Here is a 27182-nt window from a genome sequence, read left to right on the forward strand (position 1 = left end):
ACTTCAGAGAAAACCATACCAGCCAGATAGCATTACTTATCAACTTAGCTCTTCATCCCAAAATATTAATGGAAAATCAAAGAAATAGAAATTTGGGGGAAGATCAAAAAATAGAAAACAAAGCAAAACAAACCAAATAACTTGAGAAATAGAGACAATTCAGGGGCCAGAATGGTACGCTTAAAATCTTTTCTCATAAAATATATTTGAATAAAACAAAAACAAGCTGCTTTGAAAAAGTGGTCAGAAAACAAAGAATTCTTGTTAAAAATATATACAATAAAATAAATTCAATGAGCAGGATAAATAATAAAATGGTTATCACTGATACATAAATGGAAAATAAAAAGATAAAGATTACTTTTAAGGAGACAAACTAAAAACAAAAACTATAGGAGATACTGTTAAGAGAAGTTAGGGAACTAGAGGTCTGACTGAAGAAATGGAGTATTCACCTAATAAGTGTCCTAGAGGGTAGGAACAGAAACAACAGAGATACATAAAGAGAGAGAAAGAAAAAAAAAAGACTATTTCCATAATTTGTAAAAGACACAAGTTCAGAGAAAGGCCTCACCAAGTACCATGGCTGCTTCCTGAAAAAAAAATCTATACCTAAACTTGGTTAAATTTCGGTTTCCCTAAAAAAAAAAAAAAAAAAAAAAAAAAATCCTAAAACTTCTCATTTTCTACAAAGGAACAACACTGAAATCTTAATGTTAAGACACAGAATGTGGCCTTTAAGGTTTTCAAGGAAAAAAATTTTGAACCTAGAATTCAATATTTAAATTTACTCAGGAATGAAGGTGGAATAAGGCATTTTAAGACAGCAAATACTTCAAAAATTTGCATACTATACTGAAAATTACTCAATGAGGTATTCTGAACCCAATGAACTCAAAACGTTTTGTATAACATGCTTTTATGAGTAAAAAACCATTAGAACATATGCTCTCATATTTATTTATAAATTAACACATTATACTAATATATGTATGTATATTATAAAGCATATCAAAATAAAAATTAAAAATAATCAAGTAACAATGAACAGATAATTTAATTTCTAATATATTCTGACACCTCCCCCAAATTATCTTTGTGTACCCTGTTTAATGTGGATATTTCATTTTGAAGACCACAGCTCCAATCAAATGAAAAAGAAATCCAAGGAGGTGGGTGGGAAACATGAAATTGAAGAAACAACAGAACTTAACAGATCTTAGAGAAAGAAAAGTAAACTTAAAAAAAAAATTAAAAGAGAATCCACTAGAATTTGACACTTGGAAATTTCTCAATTGCTCAAGTTTTAATGTACATACAATTATATTTCATTCTCTGTAAGACCGTTCTACTTTGTTCTACTGCATTTATACAATCACATTATAAATATTTCTAGGTCTAAAATTTTTAGACTTGATATGTAAAAAAAGAAAAAAGCAACTAATTACAAAACAAAATGCAAAAACTTTGATAGTATAAAATTAACAACAAATAACTGGGAGATTGAGGGAGTTTAGGACAGGAACAACACTGTCATTCACAGAGGTAGGTGACCACTAGAGCTAATAAATAAAAAACATTATTAATAGATACCACTAACAGAACTAGAAGCAGGAACAACTTACAGTGGGAAGTGGAACTGGGAGTGGGAATATGACTTCCTATTTGTTTTACTCTTGTATGTAATGTGGATCTCTGCAATTAACGACTTCTATTTTTAAAAAGTATCGTGGCGGGGAGCAGTACCTAACACAATAAGCCCGTTCAGAAAACTGAAACTGGTTACTTATTGCCACAGCCAACTCACATTGAACACTCATACTACCTCCATCACTTCCTTTCATTTACTGCCTTTTACTACTTTATGGGCATGGCTCTGTTTTTACCTACACTATGATCTCTGGGGTTTTTTACTTTCTTTTTGGGGGGTGTGTGTACGCGTGTGTGTTCTATTCATTTCTGTAATGCAAAATCTAGCACAACTCTCAGTGTTTGTTTGAAATAAAGGAGGAACACTAATTATATGGTATGAGGGAATTAATGAAATAGCTAATGCTAGATCTAGACAAAAAAAAAAAAAAAACAACAGAAAAGCCATCTTGTAGTTCCAATCACTTAAAACCAGTTTATCTAAAGTTGACTAAAATGTGTATTACAAGGAGAGAGTTTCCTCTTTGATATAGAAACAGCTATGACTCTCGGTAGAATGATTCAAGTCACTGGCAGGATATCCAAATACACATACTACTGAGAAGAATCTCAGGGGACAGGAACCGGGCAAGAAAAAAATTGCCTAGGAACAAAAAGACCATTCTTCCTTTTTGGCTATATACATTTGTATATATAAGAGGAAAACTAGGAGTAGGGGGGAGTGGGAAAATGGGATGGGCACCCAGGAGTCATGGCTGATGGTGGTATTACACAAGGCCTCGGTTTAAAAACAGAAAAAAAAACTTACGAGATTAGGCCAATACCTTCATTTACTTTATAGTCTACTTACCTGGTCCCTTAATTTTTCCTACTTTGGCTACTGAGGCCTAGTTTTCAGTTTAAACTCTCTCTCCCAAGCAAAAGGTAACTTTCCTTCAAAGCTTAATAAGTTTAAAGTTTATGTAAGTCAAAAGCAGAAGAATATCAGAAAAAAAATTCATATGGTCCAACCTAATATTCCCAGCCTCTAAGTGATTACAAATGGTAGACTTACAGGTTTAAATTTCTTTTTGGCAGTGATTCTCAAATTTAAGTGTGCATTAGAATCTCATGGAAGGTTTGTTAAACCAGAATACTGGACCCCAACCCCAGAGTTAGTCTGACAGTTAGAAGGCTATTAATACCACTAATACAAAAATCTCATCATCATTACCCTAGCCAGTCATTTATTCTCCACCTCTAAGTCTTCCATTTTACCTGAAAATGGTAAACTATCCTTAGCAATGGTAAAAATGGAAAAAAGCCCTGGGGTCTATGTGTTGAGAGACCTAAATTCTATCCCTAGCCATTTTAGGTTTCAGGCCACATGCCCTTTGACAAATCATTGAACTTCTGGCTGCACATATAAATTAATATAGTAAAACTCACACCCTGTAGACTGAGATTTACTTCATAGCAGCACACAATTTCTTCACACTGCAATAAACTTTTTAAAAAATCAAATACAGATTATTTCAGAAACTGACTGCTTTTCCAATAGTACAACATATTAAGAACACTCTGGATCTTTGGAAATCATTTTTAAAAAACCATCACTTGCAAACAAATACATTTATGTCAGGCAAGTTGCCACTAGTTTATTAATAACATATACAATGCCATAACCCCTTAAAATATATGACAAATAATTCATTTTTTAAAAGGAAGCTATTTCCAGAAAGCTTATAAAGACAGTATTGGGATGTTTAAAAAATCAGCTTTATTTATTAGCATGATAGTTTATAACTACAATTATTAAACTCATGAGGTAAGATTTTAAAGTATGGTAGTATATAATCTGTGGTAAACTAAAAAAGGGTGAGACAAGTAATCAGGAAACTACTTACTATGCCAAGTTGCAAGACCTCTCTCGTTTGTTTGTTTTTTTTTTTAATCATTTGTTCATTTATTCTCTTTCCTTCTCTCTTATTCACTATCCATTGGAGTATTTGGGGGGAACCTACACTGAGCTGAGACCTGTGAAAACAAGGAAAGACAACGGGAAGACAGCCCCTGACCTCATAATTTGAACTAGATCTCAGAAGTTCTCCAGGTAAAATCTTCTACAGCATCAAATGTGCTTAAGAAAACACAAAATAGCAAGAATCTGATGTCTTTTCTGGTAAAAATTTCAAATAGCTGACATCAAATGTTGCCACCCAAATATATGTATGTACATAGGTTTAAGCAGCATAATCATGATATAAGGAAGAGAATCATCAGATACTCTTAATATGAAAGCATTATCTTCAAGTTCACTATAGTCTCTAAAAGCAGATATACTTGGGCATTAGCCCACAAAGTTCTGTAAATTTCAGCAATGGCTTAAAGCTCCTAAACAAGACAGAAAGAACCAGAAATTACCAAGCATAATTTGTTTTTATAAAAATGTGTGAAATAGCATGGAAATATATATTTTATAAATCTTGATACGATTACAAATTTTTAAAGTCCAGTTAATTCAAGCTCTAATTTATAAATTATAGTAACACTCTTTTATCCAAATCAGAGTAAATTATTTCTGTTAAACTATAGACAATTTAACTTCATCCCTTCCTTAAGCACCAACACTGTATTTGAATTCATTCATCTTAAATGTGACCCCTTCTACAGAATGTTCAACCATCCACACTCATACCATTTTTCTCAGCAAAATGAATTACTCCCTAGCTACCCGAGCACTTTCATAACAATCCATAAGATCTTATTAAAGCTTTAGAACTTTACTCATACATATTATCTCACTTGATCTTCTAAAAAACCCTATGGAGTTATTTCTATTTTATAGACAGGGAAACAAACACAGAAGCAACATGATCTATGTGATAGTTATTAAAAAAATAAATAAAAAGACTGACTACCAGTGAGTGAGCAATTGGATATAGGACTTAATTGAAAATACTGTAATTTTTCCAATTCATCAAATATGCTGAAATATTTGATGAATTGGAAAATATATTTCCATCAAATATATTTCCATCTTTATGTAACCACTGCCTAGTATAGAATATGGCAGATAGTAAGCAAAGACATATTGATTGGATTTGAAGTCAACGAGAAAAGTATTACATATTTACTACATACCGCATCATTACTTTCCAAAAAATAAAGTACTAAATACAATTTAGTATTACAGAATGATCTAGGGAATGCCATCAGGGTTAAGAATTTTGTTTCTGATATTAGATTTTGGTTCAAATTCTGAAGGTGTGTGAGCTCTCTGGGTCTCAGTTTTCTTGTCTGCAAAATGTGAATAAAAATTAGTAATCTAAAATGACTGGTGTATTAAATGAGAATGTACAGAAGACAACTAATATAGTGTCTGGTACATAGGAAGCACTCAAACTAGTTAAATGTGTATGAGTATTAATATGAAACTCAAAGACAGACCTAGTTTACAAAAGAGTAATAATCTCATGAACTATTAAGAACAGAGTTAAATTTGCCTAACAAAGTTTTATTTTTGCTTTTTTAATCTTTATCTCTTAGCTCTCAATCGGCTATTACACATCAGCTATTAACTCTGTTGCTCTAAGACTACTTATCTCTAACAGCTTCCATCTCCCCTTTAATGCAAGCAATGTGGAGGTATAGTTTGAAAAAGACTGTCTGAAACTCAGACTCTGAGGAATTGTGTAACCTTCAAGGGAATTTTCTGGAGTAATGGAAATTATCTACATCTTGACTGGGCTGTTGTTACACAGGTGAATAATCTGGTAAAACTACTGAAATGTAGTTTCAATACAAATTTTTAATATATATATTTTTTAGGTTCTATAACCCTTGACGAAGTTTTTTCCTTTTCTGGCCCTTAGCTTTCATATCTTCAGAAAGGGAATAATTCCTTACTCAGAAAGATGATAGCAATCATTAAAGGATATAAGGTCTATAATATACTTACAGTAGTGTCTGCACAGTCACTTGCCAATTCTGGATTCACTAATGTTAACCATAAGCATTTTTCAAATTTATCTAGGTCTAAAATAAAAGCTATATTCTCTCCCTCTCTCTTCTCCTCTCCCCAACCTCTTTTGTTTTAGGAAAAGATGGCTAAACCTTGTTTAACGCTTTTGTCCCCATAGTTTTCTTTTTACAAAATCATGTGTCTTTCGCTTTCATTCTCCTCCTGCTCACTTAGCAATGGCTAAAAATTCTGCCTTAAATTTCTGAAGACTTCTTTATCTATCTTGCCTCAAATAATCTGCTACGATTCCTTCCTCAAGAGCCTAATGTCCCAATAAAAACAACAACAACAACAAAATAACCAGTTGCCAGAGGTTAGAGTTGTAATAATCACTGAAAGATCTGAAAGATATGCATCAGTTTTGCAATATCCTCTTGTCAAGGATAGTTCCCAATATCCTAGCTACCCTTAATAACCCTACCATGCATGAATTTATGTAAAAAATTATATAATTCATTTCCCGTATTCCTCTTTTAAATACGAACATGTCTAATTAAAATTGGTACAATTAATTCCATATGTTGAAAATACAATTGTGTTAAAGTAACAGCTCCTTTTGCTAATTTTCAAATCACTTTTTAAAAGTGTCTAAGCAATACTCTGTTCTAGAATTCCGGGACACTAGAGCAATTTCACACTAGTCTAGCATTTACCGAACAAACATTTATTAGGTACCTAAATAGTTCAGACACTAGAAAAACAAAGATTAGCTCAGAGAGGCAAATACATAACTAGAGCAGATAAAGTAGAATTACTAAAATATTCTTTTTTCTTACACCTGTGAAAGATTTAGAAAAAAGTAGAGTTCTTCCAATTCTCCACTGTCTTCCCAGACCACTTTCCCATCTTTACAAAACCGTTTGGCAACTGCATGAGTCTAATGTTACATTCTCTAACTGGCTTCTCCTTTACTATCATGTACTCACCTCACAGTTAGGCTCCCTTATGGAGGACTTAAGCACTTGACTCCATTGTCGTCCTCACTATTTCTGTCATCACCTTGGATAATTCTACTTCTGTGGAATTCTGACCTATCAGCAAAGTTCCTTGACCTTCCTGAAAGATCTCATGCACTTTTAATATTTTAGCAGTCTTTTTCAAAGATTCTGACTCGGAACTTATTACCTGGAATAGCTTGAGCAAGTATGAAAACAAACTTTAGTATATGGTTTTTATAATAGAACTTATTCCTATTGTCATCAATATAATCCAATACCTCTTATTATCAATACTTTAGTGAGCCCTTCCCATTCTTAAGTCATTATCCCCATATAACTTCACTTCCTTATCAAACTCAAAACCCACAATGTATCATTTCAAACACTCTCTAGAAAGCATGATTCACATTTCACTCCTTTTTCACCACAATCATTTTGTAAACCTTAGACTCCATATCAATCTAACCACCCACTGTCTATCTCTTTATTTTGGTTGCTGAGGAACAGTGCAGAAAATCTTTAAAGAGCAAAATAGCAATTTAAGTGCATGCTTTCATTAAATACGTACTTGTTTGTTTTTTTAACTAATTGTTGTCAAAAACAGTTTGTTGAAAATAAGTCTTAACAAATAATGCAACAAATTAAATTAGAAATTCACTTCCTTAGTTGTACTAGATTAATTAGGTACTCGATAGACACAAGTGGCTAGTGGCTACCATAATGGAAAGTGGTAATTATAGAACATTTCCATCATAGCACAAAGCTTTATTAAACAGGGCTGCTCTACACATTCTATGACAGGACTGCTCGGCCACTATTTCAGCTAACATAACCAATAACTTCCCACCTATTGCCATCCTTGTGACTTCATGAATCTTGCAAGCTACAGCAATGAACATGAAACAACAGGCTGGTACCAATATGGTCAATAAAAGCAGTGTCAATCATATCTATCTCTTACCATCATCACCTGAGACCAAGAGGAGTTAGCTGCTCCTAGTCATTTGCGTCCTAGCCCACATCCAATTGTGGAGATCCCCACCCCATTACTGTCATTAAAGGAAGGTGCTGGTCAACTGTATCTGAGAAGAGTTAGGGAAAGAAAAGTGTACTGAGTAGATTCCTTTCAGATTTTACTACCTGTCAAAGATGGAACTCATTATTGCACATGTATCTTACATATCACTAGACTAGATCATGGCAGCAGCTAGAAGTAAAAATCTACCAACCTACTCAGGCTCATTTTAATGCAACTGTTAATAATAGTATTTTATTAAACATTAAGTATCTATTGCAAATGCTAGATTGAAAAGAATGCTGGGACAAAAAGACATAAACTAGCCATAAACTAGGCAAAAGCAGGATAAACTATTATCCTTGAAAAAGATAAGAAGGACTACCAATTTTTGTACCTCTAAATTATAAGAAAATGGTAAAATAGCATGTCTTAGGATAAAGAATAGTAGGGTTCTATAAGTCTGTATCAGTATATCCTGCATATCCATAACCATTAAAATGGCTTAATTTTCCTTAAATAAAAATATTTTGCTACATAGTTGCTTAGTTTAGAGGAAGGAAAGAAAAAAATGAAAGAGAAAGAAATCAAGAGAGAAAAAAAGAAGGAAATAAAGCAAAATGCTCCGGGAAGAGCAATGTGTGAGAAGACCCTGGATTTTAACTCAGTCTTTTCTGAAATGAAATAACACATGGTCAAATTAGACTTACTATAAGGAAGCTATTGACATCCACCTACCAGCACTACCTCTCTAACAAGGAAATGCTTTGCAAAATAAATTGAGTCGTTCTTGTACCTCATAGGAATACTTTAAGGACATGAATGCCATCTCAGCAACTCTAATGATGAGCTAAAAATTCCAAGATTTTTAAGACTAGCAACAATCGGTAACTGCATATGAATATGTAGAACACAAGTATTTATCAAACAGCTATTCTACACTGGAATAGTACTTTGCAGCAGTGATAAATGAAGTCAGATATTAGCTGCAAAATATTAGCTACAAAAAAGCATAGAAAATGTTAAAAAAGGAAAACTATAGGCTTATCTGCAGTTATTAGTCTGTAAGCGTAGAAGTCAACAACTAATCATAATGCCCAAAAGGTACAAGAATGGTGCTTCCTTACATATGATTCTAACATTATCTATATTCATTGAGGAATAAGAAGAGACCACAACACAAACACTGAAAAGAATACACAAGCAGAAATATTTTTTGCATCCTTGGTTTTCATTACACAATTCTATAATGAAAAATACATATTAGCAACACTGCCTTCTGTGACAAGAAAAATCCATAAATAACAAGAGATTAAATATAAAACAACACAGCATGCTGTGGGCATACGGTAAAATTTTCTCAATTTTACTTTCAAGTTTTAAAAATTGAATAAGCTCTGCCATGTAGACAGTACTTCCCTTAATTAAGGGGTAGCAAAATCTCACGAAATAATAAATGAATATAACCCACAACCTGGGTAGACAGTCAAGTAAGAACAAGTGTGTCTAGCATTGAGTAACTAGAGCTTTAGGGCAACATTGCAAACTCACTCAATAAAAGAGCCTACAAAACTTCTCACCGGCTTGCAAAATCTAAAACCTCTATCATGTTTAGTAACAGGCAGAAACACATCATTTGTCAGAAAGTCAGTGAACTATACAGTGAAGCTATAATTTTCATGACAGTCTCATTTTCCTCAAATTATACTTATATTTGTTTTATAGTCTGCATCTTATCAACTGACAGGCAACTAGAATGATCCAGTGGGTTTTATAACATGTCTGTATTCCACTTTCCATTGGTGTACACATGGAAGCAGTATGTAGGTACGAGTGAGGAAAGAAATCATGTTTATTTTGAAGAACTAGCCTATCCACAATGCAAAACCACTCTACACTCACCAGAATGGCTAAATAAATGAGACAATCATCAAGCAAATGTTGCAGAGTATGTGGAACAAATGGAATTCTCACTCATTACTGATTACACTGTAAATTGGTACAACCATTTTGGAAAACACTGGGTAATATATACTAAAACTGAACATAAACACACACCATTGACCAACAATTCCACTACAAGGTACATATCCTACAGAAATGTATACATGTGCATCAAAAGTTATACACAAGAATATTCTATTGGGGCACTATTTATTGTGGTTCAAAACTAGAAACAACCTAGATGTTCATCAACAGTGGAATGGATAAGTCATGGTGAATATAATTATACAATGGAAGAGAATACTACAGAACAATGAGAATGAATAAGCTACTGCTACATACTACATGGATGGATCACATCAAAATAAATGTTTAGGGTAAGAAGCCAGACACAAGGGTAATAATACATGCTGTATGACGCTATGTTCTTGTCTTTGAATGTGTGTTATACTTCAATAAAAGTTTACCTAAAATAAAAACAAATATTTAATAACTAAATAACTTTTGATGCCTACATATTTATAATAAAAATCCTCTTCCCATAGTTGTTACGTTCGCCCTAAAATTGGGACAGAACACCTTTTTGAATATCCCCTCATGCATATTTAAAACACTTTTATATTAAAAACAAAGAAGGCTACTATATTAATAGAATGCAAGCATCAAATCCATTTTAGAAGAAAACACTAATTTGAAAGGATTTTAACACCAAAGTTCTCCCCAGAAAATACTGAATACATTTATGTGTCTCTTTTAAAAACAGCCCTTCAGCCAACAGGAAATACTGTTTGAAAATGGAAAATTATTACTAAAAAAGTATTATGACTTCAGAATCCCACTTCCTTATAACTCAAATTTAAGATATTTGGATCTAGATTAGGTCTATGGCCTTAAGATGTCATTGTTGAAGGACTCAGTTGGCTGGCTGATAAACTAAGATGAACCACTTGAATCTAAGATGAAGAAAGCCCATCCATTTTTAGCTTCTAAAATTGGCGATTACGTGTTGCCAAGTAGAACACTTCCTGATGGGTTTTGAATTTTAATAGGCTTGATAAGAGCCATTCAAAACATTCTGAAGACACATAACATTTGATGTCTAAATGAGTTAAAATGTGTTTAAAGATATACAACAACAGAACAAACCATACTATTAACCAATATCTGTTTATAAAGTAGTAATTTTTTTTAAAGTGTGTATATAAAGATTTTAGCACTGTGCCTAAGCACTCAATGACTAGATAGGAGTAATAAATCCCAAATAATGAGTCTTCCAGGTCAAGGGCTATTTCTAATTCATCATCATAAACACTAAAGCTGCCATTTAGTAGTTGGTCAATAACTATTTGTGGAGTAAATAAATGATAGAAACACAAAACAGAAAAAGAACTGAAACAAGGCAAAAGTAAAAATGAGGAAAAAATCAAGAATGTCAAAGGAAGGTCTGAACTTATTTTTGTTATCAGGGTATAGGACAAGATTTTCAAATCTCAATATGAAGCAATGAGATCATATATACATAAAACCATTAAAATAAAAACTGCCTCAGTATTACATTTCCTCCATACATTTCACAATGCAGAAGTAGGATATTTTAACTAAAATTAATACATGGCTCTTTAATATTAAAACTCTATTTCAAAATATTTCTGAATGAATTCCTTATGAGAGTGACAGGAACCATAAGCATATCACAAGTTATTTTCAAGACATCCAGTGCAGCATATCAATATTCTGACTAAATATGTCATAAGAGGTAAATGAAAAGCAGATTTTAGCTGATCCTTTATAAGTATTATTTTTATGATAATAAAAATGCAATTTAGATATCAAAATTACCAAGACTGCAATCTTACATTAGTTTTAAAAGACAAATTGATAAAATACTTTAATCTTCATTATGCGCAGGAAGTATCAATGAATCATTTGACAAGGCCCCTTTTCCCTTCCTTTTAAGCACACCATCAACTTATACCAGAAATAGCATAACTGGTTTTAATTAACCAACATTTACACAAACCACTATTCGAGATGCAAATATAACTCATTTAGTTCTTATAACAGCTTTTAAGGTAGGTATGGTTATCATTTCCATTTTACAGATGAGAACACTGAGGCAGAGATGCTAAGATACTTGCCTAAAATCACAAAGCTGAAGCTATTAAATAGCAGACTGCATGAACACTATTAACCTCTATCTTATGCTACCTGGAGAGCTCTGAAATAAAGCAGAACTAAATATTTCTTTACTGATGTTGGGAGGTTAGATATTTTGCAGACTTTGGGTAGTAACCATAAAACAAGGCAGTACTAATGCCACATTTCACTAATTCTAAGACACCCTTTTTTTTTTTTCATATTTTAACATTTCTGAAATTGATTGTGTTTTACAATTGTGATTGACAGTCTCTTTTTGGGGTACATAATATAATGGTGCATCTGGTAATTGATGGCAAGTATGATCAAAAACTTATGGTATTTTCTATACCTCATGGGTTAATAATAAGTAGTAAATGAGATAAAGTGCTTGACATAGTACGAGTGCCTTAAAAAAGTGTAGTTCTTCCCTTTAAACCAAAATGATCTTTGGGAAAATTCCATGTAATGGTATCTTCACACTATAGTAAATTGTGAGTTTCTAAGGGCCAAGTTAAAATAATCCTGGTTATACTCTGCTAGGAAAAAAATACTAGTTTCCTAATACAATTTGAAGAAGAAATTTTTCTGATGAAGGACTTGGGGTAGAGGAAAGCAGAGAGACAAACAACAGTGGAAATAAATTATCAACAGTGAAGCATAAATCAAATTACTATTTGATTCAAGCCAATTCTCAAATGTCATTGATAAAATATTCGCATGAAAAAGTATTTTCACCATTTTCAAAAATACACTTTGAATGCAGTCAGAAATGACCAAATCTGTTTCATGTGTGCCTACATCCCATCTGAGCTTCTTTAATAAAACTGGACATATTAAAACTTAACTGCCACGTTGAAGAACTGGTTAATAAAGGTTTAAAATGGTCTTAAAAGTTGCCACCAAAAAAATTTAGCTAATAAAATTCAATTCATTTAAGTATTTGATAGCTTCCTGTGTTGATACTAGCCTTGACAATTTCAGGATGAATTTATATTCACTAATATTCTGAGTTTGGTTTTGTTTTTGTCTTATAGTATAAAAACTATTTACCTTTCTGGGGAATTTCCCACCAAAACCCCACACCAGAAATTGTATCCAAATTACAATGAAAAAAAAAAAAATGCCTTGAGACAGTTGCACTCTTTACCTTAAAAATCACTTAATGACTGGGGGGTTGGATGGGCAAGGCACGGAAGAAGTACAAATGCGTTTTACACAAGAAAATAATTTGCTTCAGAAAATATACGCAGACAGGAAATAATTTTACCTTCTCAGTTAACAAATCTCAAACAATATTTTAAAAGCATCATAATACTTTTCAGTACAACTTTTGAGATCTTGCATTACTTAATATGAATGAAACCCTCTGTTTTGAATGGTTACTCACAATTATTTTTATTCCTATATCTGATAAAGGATAAAAGCAAATATGAGAACCCCAAAGGAATTGGGGGGGGGATATTTTTATATTTTCTAAGCACATTCATATTACATACATGAATTACAGTATCCTGAACATCACGCTTTCACTTCAGACATGTAAACAACCTATCCCAACCATAGTTTGGGGTAATACAATTCTATATTTCTAAATAAATTTTTTAATCTGCTATTTTATACCTATGTAAAGTTGTTTCATATAGTTATATAACACAATTCAGATTATAATGCTAATCATTATTCTGTCTTCCTTTAGAACATGTAGGCAAGTCTAAAGAATAAAAGAGAAAGGCTTTATTATGTATATAAATAAAAAGCCTGGAAAAGAGTACCTGTAAAAATCATAATAATATGAAAAGCATACAGATGTTATATGAGAACTTAGTAAGATTTAAAAAAAATAAAAACCAAGGAAAAGGCAAGAGCAAAAATATTAAAGGTAGTAAGAATAGAAATCAATTTTAAAAGTTACAATTTTCTTAATTTAAGGAAGACTGCCTTAGATCAGAATAACGTTTCAACAATAACTCAAGAAACTATTTCAGAAGCAAGTGTTGATACTTTAAAGCAGATATCATAGCGGACCTTCATTTACTGTGTTTTTAAAATCTATTTTAACATCATTTTCCCCTCTAACACATTTTCTATGATACTTTGATCTTGCCAATTGAGAGTTTGACAGCTACAGTATAGTCTTCAGTAAGTAATCCTTGCAGATGAACTACGGTGCAAGAGATAAGTACAAGGATGTTCAGACAACTATCTAAAATAGCATTTAAGGTATCAGGGGACTGTTCCTATTCTACTGAGCCCAAAAGCACCATCACTGACCATATACCTGAGGTTTAGTAATAAACTTCAGCAATCCTTACACTAACAGCTTCATTTTTAACTGTATGTTTGAGAAAAAGTTCTATGTATAAAATTTCTCCCATTAAAAAAAAAAGTCACTACAGCATAACTGAAATATTTAAGTTGTGCTATCAGTTACTTAATTCTAAGTATAGGTGTAATATATAAAATGTAAAGCTAACCAGCAAACATAACACTACCTCAGACAATAAACACAACAAAGATAATCTTCATTTTTTGAAGATATTCAGAAGTCATTTCCATGTCTGGTGACCACATGACTCATAACGATATTTATCAAAACAGGAAACAGAAAAAGGTATAAATTAAGAAAAAAAAATTTTCAATGGCACAGCTAACTTCTCTAACCTACTATGCACATGGTATTGACACAATTCCTTGATTTTGCCTTGATATGCTTTCAAAATATCTAAAATATAACTTCTTTAACTCCTCTACCACTGCATCGCCCTCTCTACCCCTCCACTGGTCATTAAGAAACTCTGCCCAAGTGTCATTTTCCTTAGAAATCTTTCCCTGATGCTTTCTCTGTATTTCCAAGGTAACCAGAATTAACTGCTATGACCACTCTAATCATATTATTAATTGTCCGCTGCCCCTAGTCTCTGAGGTCAAATCACATCCCTAAAAGTCTAGTATTCAATGCTTGTTAAATAGTAGTTAAAAAACATATTCTGTTTGAGCATGTTCTGAATGAAAGAGTTGTAAAAATTGAGTTTAAGATGCTTATAGAACATCCAGATGGTGACAAATATAAACATGAGTCTGAGCTCAGGAAGGAAGATATGGCTCATGCTATAGATATGATAATTTTATCCTAAATTTAGGATCGTTGCTTTGGCAGATTAAAACAATAATTCTTCATCAAATGATTTATGGACAGAGTAACTACTGAGACATACATAATTTCCTTCCAGTTGTTAAATATAATGTACACTTTTTAGTTCCCAATTTAATTGATTTCTCAGCTTCACTCAACAGTTAATTAGTCACTCCATCCTTTTTCAAACAATCTACTGCTTTGGCCTCAGTGATGACAAGGAAAATTTCCTCAAACCTCTGGCTATACTTCTCAGTCTCCTTTGCTCCATTTCCCTCCCCACCCCACCCCCAATGTTTAAATGTTGAAGATTTATAGGGGACCATGTCCCAATATCTTCTCTCTGTATACCCTCTCTTTAGGCAACCTCATCCCCACCTCCCATAGTGAGAAATCAATTATAAGCTAAATACTGACTATTCCTAACTGTATTATTATCAACATTCCCCACCTTCCTGGAAACTAACAAAAAACTGTTCCTCCTCCAGTATTCCCCATGTTAGGCACAAGAACTACTAACCCTAGAAATCAGCATTCTCTTCTCCCTAGATCCTCAGATCTAATCACCAAATCCTATCGATTTTACTTTCCAAAATCCACCTGCTTTTCTCCATCACTGCCAACCTGGACCAAGAATCCATTATCTCTTGCCTAAATTACTATGAATAGCTGATCTCAATTCTTCTCAGTGTGGTCTGGGGACCAATACTGTCCACAAACTATTGGTACTGGTCTCAGACAAGGTAAATACAGAAACTGAGAGGAAGCATTTAGAAATTTTTATAGCCATCTGACACTGCCACAACATCCATTTTGTGTTACTAAAGTGCCAGTACTAATTAAAACTAAAACAAAACAGGTCCTTTACCACAGATGAGTTTGACTTGAGAAGCACTGGCCTAACTAGTCTCCCTGCATTAACGCTTGCTTCTCTTCATTCTGTCCTCCACAGAAGGGCCAAGTGATGTTTTAAAAACAAAACGTAAGTAACTTATTCCATTGTTTAACATTCTCCAGTGGCTTCCCATTGCTCTTAGGATTAAGCATAAAATGCTTAGCAATGACTGACCATTGTGATCTGTTCCTATCTCATTTTCATCACCCATCCTCATGCCCTAAGGTCTAGCTCCTATAGGACTTTTCAGTTCTAGAAAGCTGAAATCACCATTACTTGGATAACTCCAGTTCATCCTTCAGGTTTCAGTCCAAAAGTCCTTTCCTCAGAGAAGAATTCACTGATATATTAGTGGGCATTCACTGTTTACAATGATTTTCCTTTGTAGTAGTTTTCATAACTATAATTATTTTTATAATTACGTTTAGTTTCTTTATTTCTCAAAAGACTTTTGCCTCCATGAATACAGGTACACTCCTTCCATTAGCACGTGTCACCAGAGCCTAGCAAAGTGTCTGGCACAGATGAGCTGTTCAATAAATAAATCTAAGTCAGGAAACAAAACAATGAACAGGACCACCAAATACAAAAGTCTTCAGTATCTAGTCATATGTAAGACCTGGGATAAATCTGTGTACCAGGTGCTTTATAAAAGTTAAACTTTTTTTTTAACTTCCCTAAATAATCTAAAGACAAGGAAACCTCACTGTTGCTATGGAAAGGAAAACAGAAAAGGAAAAGGTAAGGGATAGAAAGAAATTAAGAAAGAACAGGAAAAGATTTTTCAGAAAGATGAAGAACCTCGTCTTAAATAACCAACAAGGAACTGAAAGATCTGAGAGGCAATAAAGGTAATAGACGCTACAACTATATCTGCTGGTTCCACTGCTTCTTCAGTTAACTCCTTTCCTATGCACCTAAGTGGAAGTTAAGTAGTCTCTGTCTCTCTAGTTCCTCATTTGTGAAATAGAGATATAATAAAGCCTCTTCAAAGGACTGTTATGAGGTTTAAACGATTTTATATAAATTACTTGAAACAACGCCTAACACAGTGTTAGCAATCACCACTATCTTTAATATTACTAGTGCTCTCATAAAAGTTTTATCTGCTTATCATCTGTCAGTGCCACTGATATATAAATTACAAAAGAACAGAGCCTGATTATTCTCTGATGAAGCTTTTGTCAACCAAGGTTCTTTAAGAATTAAGCCCTACAGAAACTGAATTAAGTGACTATTTCCTCTGTTCTCTTTCTCAGGGATGGTACATATCTAGTACTATTTTAGGTGCATAGGAAAGGAGTTAGTTCATTACATATCTTGGATGTCTTGGAGCATTAGGGCTTGGTATTCAGTGGAATCCTGGTTGAGGAGGGCTGTTCTTGTTTACCCCCAATGGCTGGCAATGAAGTAGGTGCTCATTAAATATTTGTGGAAAGAATATTTACAAAACCAAAGGAGCAGCACTTAGCACAGAGCAGATACGAAATGTCAATTTTATTCTGCCCCTTTAAAAGTTCCCATAAACTTTTAAAGTCTTATTCTAGGGGTGTCATTTTTCTTGAACCAGGGCTGCCTATATCATTCAAAGCCAAAAATACAGAATACAGAAAGTAGGAAAGCCAAGAAACAAAGAAACCAATGTTGGCAGCAACTATGTGGAAATACTAAGAGATGGAAGACAGGTGGAATTTGGATATGCAGGGGAAAGGGCAAAGGTTATACTAGGCCTGCAAATAGCATAAGCAAAGGAAGTGTCACCCAAAGTTTGGAGTACATTCCATTGTTGACACAAAAGTGATTTTAAGCTATACATGGGCAAACTCTTTATTCTGGTAGTTGCATATGCGCATAACTTTACATGTACTTAGGACATTAAATTGTGATTTCAAAATTTTACTATTTATAACAACACTAAACACCAAACAGTACCTATTTGAATTTTAAGTGAGTTGTTCCAAAAAAAACGTATTAAGAAAGTAATAATGCACAGGAGGTAAGTAAATATGGCAAAAATTGTCAGGGTGTTAAAGAGTGAGTAAAATTTGAGAAACATCAAGGCATAGTCATGTGAATGAACATATTAAAAGAGAAAAGCTAGCCTCCTGAAGCCAAAGCTCCATTTTGGGTAGTAATTCAATATAAAGAACAGATGGGTATGAAGAATCCCACTAGTTCGAGTATTTAATTTGCAGTACTAAAATTTGTATCTGTAAAATCCTCATTTTCTGCTATGATAAATTTGCTACATATTTCAATTTCATTTATTCTCAAAACTAAGGTAAAATTTTTAAATTTCCAAACAGATGTCTGAAATTGCCTGAGATGTTTGTAGGCTGGCAACTTACCTGAAAACAGGGAGCTAAAACTGTACTTTCCACACCATAGGGAATTAATTTATACAGTAACAAAATATGAATCATATTTACATCAAAAAGGGTGTTAAATGAAAGAGCAAAAAGGCAGCTTCCCATGCCCACCTTCCTTTCTCAAAATTAACCTATCAATAATCAAACCAAGTTGAGAGATAATGATGAATAACATTTACTGGATGCTTACCATGTGCCAGCCACTGTTGCATTTTACCTGCATTAAGTTATGCAATTATCACCACCTTCTTATGAAGTATATCACTACCCCCATTTTACAGTTGTAAGATTACTGAGGCACAGGGAGATCTGCCCAAGGCCAGAGCTGGTAGATGGCAAGGCAGGGGTTTAGATCCTGGCAGTTCAACTATAGACTCTGAGCTCTTAATGACCAGGCACCATTTCTCTCAAAAATAACAGGATAATTTGAAATACTCCACTTTTCCCATTATAGCAGAATAGTGTAATTTTCCAAGGCATGAACCTTTCATTACTTAAGTTTCCAGTCTAAGAAACAGTGGGTTCAACTGTAAGGAAAAATAGGGAAGAGGAGTATAATGGAACAATCTAGGCCCAGGATTATTCAAATATAGACAAAGCATCAGAACCCTCAAAAGTATGGCTGAATGACACTATTCATAGAGAAAGAAGCCAAAAGTTGGGATAAGCAAAGGGTGAATCTTATTTCTACAGGATCTACGACTTTGAGGGAAAAAATCCTACCATCCCCTTTCCTTTATGTGATTCACTACAGGAGTACACAGACCCGAGAGGAGGAGTAATTAGGAGAAAGGATAGCAAAAGGGACTAGAAAGGGGAAAGTCAAGGCGTGGGACCCTGAACCGCAGTTAGCTTGATGTATCTTGGTGAATGTGAGAATTTATGAGAGGGCAATTTTTGCTAGGAAGTAGGAAGATTGAGGGTATGACCACTGGGGTAGAGGTACTAAACATCTGGATGCGGAGCTGAGAATTCACCCTAAATGGGGTAACTGGGATGACAATGTGAGTGCATACGTTTGAATTTAGGAGGTACAGATGTGGACGGCGGGGGGTGGGGTGGGGCAGGGAGTTTCTCGCTTTGGATTGTACTCAGGGTGGAAAGAAGAGATAAGGTATAAACGGGAGGACACGGAGGTATACAGCTATAGAGAAAGACGGAGACTGAATAGGAAACGGGGCGAGGCTTGTCAAAGTCAGGGGGGATCACAGTAGTCGGAGGCTGGGAAATCAATGGGGGGGAGGGGGAGAGGCAGACGTCCCCAGGGGAAGCGGAGACTCTCGAGGCGAGGGCGGTCCGGAGGGCGGAGGGTGGGACTGACGAGCAGGGGCGGAGGCAACCCCAAAGAAAGGAGGCTAGCCGCAGGAGCAGGGGTCTCGGACCAAATAGGGTGGGAGAGGAGAGAGGAGGCCCCCCCGCTCCAGCGCAGAGACGGGAAGGCGACACGAGCAGCTAGCGCTGCGGCGCGGACCCCGGAGGGGAGAGGCACCTACCTAGACGTGCGGGATGGCGGCGGGCAGTCCCGGCGGCGGCTCCTCCCCGGCTGAGGCGGCGGCTGCGGCGGCCCCGGGAGCCCGAGGCTGCGGCGGCCGCAGCGGCAGAGGTGATGGCGGCGAGTCCCTGTGGCGACCGCCTCCGCCGAACCGCATCCCTCCTCCCCGGCCCGCCCTCCGTCCCTATCTCCCGCTCCCAAACTTCTTCCCCGGGATAAACAAGCCCGCCGCCAGGGGCGGCCACTCCCGCCCGTGCACAGCCCCCCCACCCCCCGCCCCGGGCCCGTCCGGGCTCCTGCTTCCGAGTTGCGACTCTCCAGCCCCAGCCCGCGAGGGCGCGTGCGCGCGGCGGCGGCGGCGGCGGCTCGCGAAGCTCTTCCTCCCTCCCTCCCGCGCCGGGCACTTCCGGGACGTCCCGGATCCGCCGCGGGTTTTGGAAGGAACCGCGGTGTCTGCGCCAGGCGCTGGGATCCCGGTTGGAGAGGACGGGGAGGGACCTCGTCTTGCGCGGACGCTGCTTCGGCCCAGCTTAAAACTTTCTCAGTCTAAAAGGCCCAATGCTAACTCCTCCTAACTGGTCTGATCTACGTCGGATGTGAAAGGCAGCAACTGTTTCTGTGCACGATTTCCTTGAGGCTGTACCAGGCTAAAAAGCCAGGGTACAACTTTTATGAAGCCCCTGTTGCGAGCCCAGAATTATATGAACTGATAAAACAAAAAACGTCAATACACAGTTTCCAAAGAGAAATAGAACTGTTCGGGTAGAGGAAGTGCCACAGTGGAATGGCTTTCGTTTGCAGGTGATGAGCCTCAAATGGAAATCTCAGGCCTAGGAGGGTAGCTGTCGCCGAGGGGCGGCCGGGGATACTTGTAAAGAGCAGGCTGCTTTCTAGGTAACTAAAGCTCTAACCAAATATCTGGAGAGATGAGGGACCGCCTCACGGAGTTTAGAGAGAGACAGGTGTCAAAGTACAGAACTTTATTTTATTTAGCACGCCCATGGGCAAGAAATAATTGATCTAGCTGCCAAGAATATTCTCATTAAAGAGGTCTGCGAGACAAGTCAGGCTTTTGCCAGGGCAGGCATGAATATTTAAGGACCCCAGCTCCTTTCACTGAACCTGCGCATCAGTCAACTGACTGCTTGCCTGGTTTTCCAAGAAATGGAGGGTGGGAGAGAAAAACTTTTATTATTTTACTATGTGTTGAGCGCTGTAAGCACTGACTTGTATGATCTTTTTTTGATCCAACTTCTTTACAACTTCATGGTAGAAATCATTCCCATATTACAGATAAAGCAAATGAGGATAAGAAAGAATTAAGGAACTCATCCCAGGGTTACTGGAGTTTGAAATCTGTGAAAGCAGATTCCCCTCACTTGAAATAGATACTACATTTGAAATCATATTTATGTATTTAATATACAAAACGTGCCAAAAAAAAAGAAAAAAGGAAAAAAGATAAAATTGGCCTAATCCTAGAGTTCAAAGTTGCATGAGGCCAGGAGTTTAAAAACATGTGGAAGTGAGCATTGGTCTGCTGGTGACTAGTGGGGAGAAGAAATAGTGTAAATTTTCACGTTCTCCGAACATGAACACAATAGTTAAAACTATTTGCTATATTCATTGTGGGCCTGTGTAAACTTTACGATAACAGAAACAGTGAAAATTACATGATTTTTGCCCAGGCCTTTTGACTATTTCAACTCCTTAATATGATATCACGCCTTCTCTTTTACTAGTCAATCATTATTAGGCACTAGTATATGTAATATGCTCGGAAAATCAAATTATAATAAATCCTTCAAGTAGATTTCCAATTGGGAGTTAAGAATTGAGTGTTACTTGGTGACCTTTGACACTTGACTGGGTTCTAGTCAGGGAGTGGTTCAATAAACTAGACTACTACAATAGGCTTTAGTTTATCGCTGGCATAAGTGACTTTTAAAAATAAATAAGAACTTTATCACTGGTGTAGAGCATCATATGCTTCCAGTCACATATCAGGCCTACATTGCTTAAGGCATTAGCCATTAGGCTCATCCAGCTCCTTAAACAATAAGAAACTTTATGAAACTCCTTTTGCTTCTCATTGTCAGTTTTCTAAAGGAAAACATTCAGGCTCCTCAGTGGATGTGGCTGACTTGGAGGTTCTATTTATTGTAATTAATAGGTTGGCAGTTAATAAAGATCAGAAGAGCCATTATCTGAACTTAATGAATACAGGTGAGTACCAGACTTCGGATCTTCTTGATCTAATCCTCTGGAGATCCAACCAAGCATCCCAATTTGATATTTTAGGAACTGCAACATCTTATTCCTCTTTTCTATTAAACATCACAGACACTCCCATTTCATGGCGGGGTATACACAATGAACTCATTACCGCCTTCCATACCGCCACCTATTTTGTACTATCATTTTCGAATTCTAGTTGTCAAAAACTAAATCATACAGAGGCAAACAATTCACAATTCCACCATGATCTGTTTAGAGATTAAAAACAGTAGTAATATGCTCGTTAGCAAACGATATATTTCATGAACCCTAAGTGATGACTCTGAACTTCCCTGGATGTTTTGCTTATAACCCTACCCTTTCTAATGTGGTCCAGCAAGCTCTTCCTCTCCTAGTGAGCTGGCTTCCCATTATTTCCTCCTATCTTAAATTTTCTTCAAGGGAACCAAACTGAGGCCTTAATTCCCATAGCTAACACCTGTGATCAGACGTTTAAAATAACATTTAGCTTTTGAAATTTCTCGTTCGCTAATTATTTTTTACTTATAAATACTAGGCCTTTTATCTAGAAAAAAGAAAAACACTAAAATTCTTATTTAATAACTTGCAATTTATCTTACATGTAACTTCATTTTCTCTTCCCATGTCTGTTTCTTTCTCTATCTCACTTTTCACCTTGCTCATGAATTTCTAGTTTTGTAGTACTTTTGCATTAATTATGTGATACTCAGTTCTTAAGGAACCCCAAATTTCAGAACTCTAGCATTATACCTACAACCCTCATATAGTGATGTCCGTAGCAAAAAAAAGGGACCGTAAGTTTGATATATTTATTACTCAAAAATCATTCTCAGGAAACAGAACAAGGCACACCTAGAATTCTGAGAACAGGACAATTTTTAATTCTTTTGTTTAGATCCTTCATTGGTACCCTTATTTTCATGTCCTCAGCACATTATATCAAATATTTCAAAATGCTCCCTTGCTTCAAATTAAATATACATTCATATATTTAATGCTTTGGTCCTTTGGATAATCCGTTGAGTCTACTATAAAGAGATATATTTTTATTGTTTTTCCTCTATCACCATGTGAAGATTAAGTGTTGAATTACAGTTCACTAGTTGGCATACTCTAACATTTTATAGCCATTCAATTAAATATTAATTTTAATCAGGTTTGAAATGTTTGAGCCTCTTAAAACCCTTAAGTCCCTAGATTCTGGATCAATAATGTCCAATAAATAAGAAATAGCAATACCTCTACCTAAGCAATATAACAACTTGGAAGAATCTCGGTCACCCTACCTTCAAGTCCTCTATTCACAATGTTTTAGAAGAAAAACAAGATTATCCAAAGTTCCTCCAGCATCCCTCCAGGTATGCCCTGAGAACTCTCATCCATGATCACTTACAGTTGCTGGAAATCTTTTACTGTGCCAGGATCCAGGCGGTTGCTGCTGCCATGATCTAGTAGTCCCTAATGACCTCTCTCTTCTTCAACTTGACCAATTAAACTCTCTGTCTTCTGCTGGTGCCCTGGCTCTGCCCCTTCTCTGCTATCAGGTAACCCGAGAAGTTGCGGTTGATTCTGGACCCTGGAGAGAATCCCAGGTGAAGCCTAGAGCTCTCCACTGTGCTCTCCAGCCAGAGGTCACCAACCTCTGCAGCAGCCCAAAATGGCTCTAGAGGTGTAGCTGCTCGGTCTCCTCCTCTTTTATCTCTTCTCAGTCATCACAATGTCTCCAGGTCAGGGTCTTTGATCCCCTCCCAGGGAGACACACCCTTCTGCCTATCTGGGCAATTTCTGGTTAGAGGAATTTAAACATCTGTTACTGCAATACCCACTGGGTGGTTCCCTGTCTCTCCAGTCTTCATCTCTCTGAAAACTGGGATTACTTCATTCCACACTCCTCTGACCCTGACTCAAGAAATGGCAACTCTATGGCTGTTTTCTCGGGCTACAATAACGGGCCCTGCCTACAGCAGAATCTCAAATGGCCTCCTGTTTCGCTCAGAAGGCACCGTGCCTCCCGAGGGGGAGGCATATAGAATTGGGCCCCGCATTCAGACCAGCAATCTAGAAGTCCTAGAGTATCCACTGGATGAGCTCCTGTGGCGTTCCTGGGATGGCCCTGCAGCCAGATACTAAGTGAATCCCAAAGCCTTGGAACCTCTGTGCCTCAGCATTCCTTGATCTGCTGATTTTCCACTGCTCTGCTGCCTCAGAAGGACTGAGTTCTCCCGCTCAGTCTTCTGTTCCCTTCTGTCACCTCCCTGCTTTCAAAACTAAGCCCTGCTGTCTAGCTGTTGCCAATTCTGCATTCATACCGCAGCACAACACTGAGAGGCCACCTGCCTCCAGATGGTTCTCTGCTATTCAGAGCCCTTCACTGCCAGCCCGCCCGCTGGATTGGAAACCCTGGTATGGCCATTTCCAAAATTAGAAACCAAACTGTGTCATCTCCGGGGACGCTGCATTTGCACCTCCCTGGACCAGGGACCTGGTCAAGCCCAGCCTCTGCAATTGTCCCAGACACCCTTCCCCCAAGGTTCCCTCCTCCTCTTCCTCACATGTCTAGCCTTAGTGACTTGGGTTTTTTGCTTCCACTCTTTACCTGCACATCCTTGCCAAAGTGTTAGCACACTGTTGACCTTCTCTGCCTGAACTATGCCAGGCTGAAGAAGAGCTAACTCAAGGGCTACATAAACCCTTGGATATTCTTTTAGAGGCCTCTTCCCATATGCTAGCAAATACTGGAAAATGGCATGAAAAAAATTTTTTTGTTATATAAAATAAAAGAGATTATATAATTTTCCTCTTGAAATATTTATTAGTTTCATATTACAGTTTTCTCTGCATTTTAGAGCCAAGACCTTTTTTTTTTTTTTTTTTTTCCCAGCTCTCAAACAATTTGATAAAACCTGGAAAAGCTTATGGGCCTTGGGCTCTGTGCCTATAATGAGAACCTGAGCCTTAAAAGGATTTAAAAAGTGGCTTGGGAGGTAAGTACTTACACACTTGACTCAGTTCCAAGCCCCTCCAACACCCTAATCATCCCTTAAATCTTTCTCTTCTCCAGTTTTTGATAACCTAGCTTCTCTGTTTGATACCCTGCCTTAGTCACTCACTCTACCTGCGCTGCTCACACAGATACCCTCCTTATTCCAAATGCCAGCTGGACTGCCTGAATTTTACAGCAGCACCGGCCCCTGGATTCCCTTTCACAGACTCCTCCCACCTCTTAGAATCCTAGTTATTGTCTTAAAGTCCACTGTGCCCAGGAGACTGCAACTTTTAGACTAAGGTGTTTGTTTACCTGACCCTGTAGATATAGTGATGTTCTCTACAAACTGCACTCGTAAGTCTACAGCTGCATCCAGCTCTCTGCCTTGTCCCCCTTCTCCAAGAGACAGGTCCACTACAGCATTTTGGAGATGCTTCAGTCTTATCCTGTCTGCTGGGACTGACTGTGAAGCCTACATGTGTCTGAAGCAGGATAGCTACCAGAAATCACACTTTCCATTTTCCTACTTGAGTGCTTGCTCATATTTCTCTGTGCTTCAGGTGTCTCCTTCCCTAAAGGAGACCTTTATGCCCCAGTCATATACAGCATCACTGATACACTTCTCTGGAGGCTTTCCTGATCACTCATTATGTAAATTGAGAACATATGCAAAAAAAAAAGTTCCCTGAAATTACCCCAGATTACATCTTTTCTAAATATTAACCATTATTTAGTTGAAAGAGTTATTGGAAGTTTGGCTTTTACTTTCCAGGATTTCCAGTTTTATAGTAGTGATTCTATAATTTTAATATACTCCTTAAAATTGAGTTATGCATCTTCAGAGTACACAGTGAACTAGTTTAGAGAGAGAACCTGAAAGAGTACATTATTAACTTTTGTATTCCTTCTCATTTTTTTTTTTCCAGGAAGATAATTAAGCTAGACTTTTAAAAATTATGTTCTGCTACTACAGTCTACAATTTTGAGAGGAAAGGTGATGTTTTTATTTTTATGTTGTCAAGAGCTCAGCAAGAATTTATTTCTATTTTAAATGCGGAGCCTACTGTGTGCAAAACAGGTGTGACAAAATTTCAACTTCCTTCCTGGATACCTATTATAGCTGTATTTTCACTTTTTTTTTCCTACTTTTTATTTCTCTCGGTTGTTATCACTTAACTGTAAAAGGTCTGGATATATACATAGAATATTACGGTGTTTAATTTGTCGAATTCCTTCTCTCTTCTGAGTTTGATTTTTGTTTTACTTATTCATTTGGTCCAGGATGGACGTAAGATATGTTTTCCTTGACTTGAAGGAAAACATTATTTAGGTCATGGAATATTCACTCGATGCCTTGAACTAATTTGCGGTGTCATTTTATTGGCATAATGTTCACAAGATATGTGATAGTTCTGAGTCTGTTTGCCTTCAGATCCCTCCCCTGCTCTTCTTCTCTGCCCCTGCAGGCTGTTTTCCAGGCTCCTGTGGATTTGGCCTAAAGGAAGCATGGTCAAGAGCCTGGAGGGTGGGAGGAAGAGAAAAGCCCTGTATTTCTCCTGCTCTATTTCTGCCTTAGGCACCATCCCCTGCAGCAACTGAGTCTGCTACCAAGCTCCATCTCCTGCTGGGCAGGCCTACTAAGGAATCAGCCCTGGGCCCTAGCAATACCATCTCCTCCCTCCTGCCTGCTTAAAAGCTTAATGGCTTTCTGTGGTTGCTAAACCCTGGATTTTTCTCAGTCTTCTCATCACCTGTGCAATGGATTTCTTGTATAAAATCCTCTGTTTGAAGTAGTGAATGTGTCTTCCATTTTTCTGGTTGGACTCAGCACATTTATCCATTTTCTTTTCATAAGGGTCTTACCCTTTTTAGAGGGGAAAGAATGATTTCCACAGAGAAGTAGTCACTTTAACCGTAGGGATCTGTCTATTCTCCTTCCTGACTAATGTCATTGTTTTTTCTGCTTCTTACCTCCCATGCTTGCTTCCTACTTGCCATACTATCCAGGCCATGCCCTGCCCTCTCCCACTCTCCATTCTTAGAGCAAATGACATCTGTCTTCTGGAGTCATATCCCCATAGATGCACAATGATTTGCTTTTTAAATTTTTTAAATCCCTTTTTATGTAATGTTCTGAACAAGAATGTCACAACTGTAGGATAGCAAAAAAGGCCATTGGATTTTTCATCCAGAATTTGAATCTGTGTGACCTTGCTTGAATCATTTAGTTTCTTCCTGCACAACAGTGCCTGTGGTAATAAAACAGGAAAAAGATGATTTCTTCATCAGAACTATAAGGAGCAAATGAGATTAAACCATGAAAGGATTTTGTAAATGATAAAATGCTAAGCAAATGTAA

General features: G+C 36.7%; 1 protein-coding gene across 2 annotated transcripts in view; it reads right to left on the reverse strand.

Moving 5' to 3' along the window:
- Positions 1 to 19896, reverse strand: part of SPOPL (speckle type BTB/POZ protein like) — a 62172-nt gene extending 42276 nt beyond the window's left edge. The window contains exon 1 of one of the 2 annotated variants that reach the window (XM_023527486.1): positions 19580 to 19896. The gene's annotated coding sequence lies outside the window, so the exon portion shown is untranslated. The remainder of the gene's footprint in view (positions 1 to 19579) is intronic. The other variant, XM_011354474.2, reaches the window with a different exon arrangement.
- Positions 19897 to 27182: the final 7286 nt, after the last annotated feature.

Source organism: Pteropus vampyrus, unplaced genomic scaffold (assembly GCF_000151845.1).
Source record: "Pteropus vampyrus isolate Shadow unplaced genomic scaffold, Pvam_2.0 Scaffold17, whole genome shotgun sequence".
Lineage (NCBI taxonomy): Eukaryota > Metazoa > Chordata > Mammalia > Chiroptera > Pteropodidae > Pteropus > Pteropus vampyrus.